We start from the raw sequence: 2,127 nt of genomic DNA on the forward strand, positions 1-2,127 counted from the left end.
AATGTTTTTTTTTTTAATTTACATATTAACACAATTTTTTTAATTTACAATTTACATATTATTTTTTTTATTTTTTTTTACAATTTACATATTAACCCAATTTAATTTACAATTTTGGGAGATTATTTCTTCCTCATATTCAATATATCATCCCTAATTTTTTTTTACAATTTACATATTAACCCAATTTACTTATTAACACGATTTCAATTATTTTTTAAGTTTGAGAGACCATATCTTACCCAATTTACTTATTAACACGATTTCAATTATTTTTTAAGTTTGAGAGACCATATCTTTATTGCATTCAATATATCATCTCTATTTTTTTATTTACATATTAACACAATTTTTACATATTAACACAATTTCAATTTTTTTAAGTTTAAGAGATCATATCTTCATTGTATTCAATATATCACCCCTATTTTTTTTATTTTACATATTAACACAATTTCATTTTTTTAAGTTTGGGAGATTATATCTTTATCATATATTGAATGAGTGACTTCATATAAACTAGCATTTTAACAAAGCACGAGTACTTACTTTAACAGAGCAATCAATACTTTAACAAAACATAACACCTGATCACAATCTATTTAAAACCCTAAACATCACATACGCTGTTTTGAATCACCAAAATAAAAATAATCAATAAATTCATAATTTTCCTCTATGAAATTAAGACGCCATGTTAGGATGGTACCTGGAATCACAATTATATCACATCGCTTATTTTGATTCACAAAAATAAAAATTATCAAGAAATCCATAATTAAAAAAAATATAAAAAAAATTCATAATTTACCTCTGGAATCACAGTCACCATGTTCGGATGGTGTCTGGAATCACAATGGAAGGAAAAGCAAGAGATTCAGCCATAGTTCTGTGCGTTCTCAAAGCAATCGTGTCATGTCTCCGCCATAAATTTTTTTTTGTGTGTTTATCTACTGCCGAGTTAAATCATGTGTCCGATGCTGACTCAGCTGGCCTGTCGCACATTAGTCTTCGATTCTACGGCCACCCACGGAATCCACTTCTACCAAAACTAACTGGTCATTTAAATGCTCATTAAATATTCAGGACAAACGCTTTGTTTTTGATCTGCACAGCTGTATTACGTATTTAATTTATCTTGGGGTGGGCTTATCTGTGTGTTTGCCACCTGTGCCGCCGTATACTTGGCCTGGTGGTTCGTCCGGCCACCCCAGATCTGCTCGGGATCCTCACCTAGTGAACGGCACTGTATTCTTCCTCATGATCCAACGGCGGCAGCCATTTCAGGTCTTTCCTCGACCTTCGTTGCGAAGCGATTACTTTCATTTGGTTCTGGCAATTACTCTTGGGGGGTTAACTCTGATGCGGCCCTTGCTTGCCCACAGCGTTAACCAGTTACTCAGCACAAGCCCCTTTTCATGGCCCGACAGTGTGCCAAAAGGCTTACAGGTAGACTCTATGAAATTTTTCTGCCAGCAGGTTTCCTACTTTTCGTGTTTTTTTTTTTTCCCTCGTGCATCAAGTATGGGGTTGTTCCAAACGCTGCCAGCCCTAACCAGTTTTTTTTTTTTTTTTTTTTCGTTTCTTTCTATATCTTAATTTTATTTTCAGGTGGAAGTTGTGTGTCACAGAATGAAGGATTCGGGAGCTGGTTCGCCCGGCTCGGGAAAGGAAGCCTGTGCAACCCCAACAGCAGAGTTTTCTTGTTACGGGTAAGGGGTTACCTCAGTAGGTGGGCGTGCCCCCTTTTTGGTATATTCTCGGTGTCTAAGCGACGCCTGTAATGTAATCAAATTTCACCATTTTTACAAGAGTTGATTTCGAAATCGTTTATTGGGTTATTCCCAAATGGACATTTATGGATATGATGTAATTATTAACGTATTATAGACACCGCCTGTTCTATTCGAGACATACAGGTTTATTTGTTTCTTTTCCTGGTTATTCACCTCGGTGTCTACGAGGGTTTTGTAAATTGTACAGTTTATTTGTTCCGCTATTTGGTATGGATGTTATGGTCAGCATTCTACAGTATTGTGCTTCAAAGTTTTGTTAATTTATATGAATTTACCAGTTTTAGGCTCGCGTCCTCTCTGACGCAGTCAAGAATAATGAGTTGGGTTATCC

The 2,127-nt window shown here is 35.2% G+C and overlaps 1 long non-coding RNA gene across 1 annotated transcript; it reads left to right on the forward strand.

The window, feature by feature from the left end:
* The first annotated feature begins 445 nt into the window (after positions 1–445).
* Positions 446–1,914, forward strand: LOC149223577 (uncharacterized). The gene is made up of 2 exons (XR_016248980.1): positions 446–1,449; positions 1,612–1,914. It is a non-coding gene; the product is annotated as an uncharacterized LOC149223577 (long non-coding RNA).
* The last annotated feature ends 213 nt before the right edge of the window (positions 1,915–2,127 follow it).

The sequence above is a fragment of the Pinus tabuliformis genome, chromosome Q (assembly GCF_031772625.1).
Source record: "Pinus tabuliformis cultivar Carrire ecotype Pingquan chromosome Q, CPIR1, whole genome shotgun sequence".
In the NCBI taxonomy this organism is placed as follows: Eukaryota; Viridiplantae; Streptophyta; class Pinopsida; order Pinales; family Pinaceae; genus Pinus; species Pinus tabuliformis.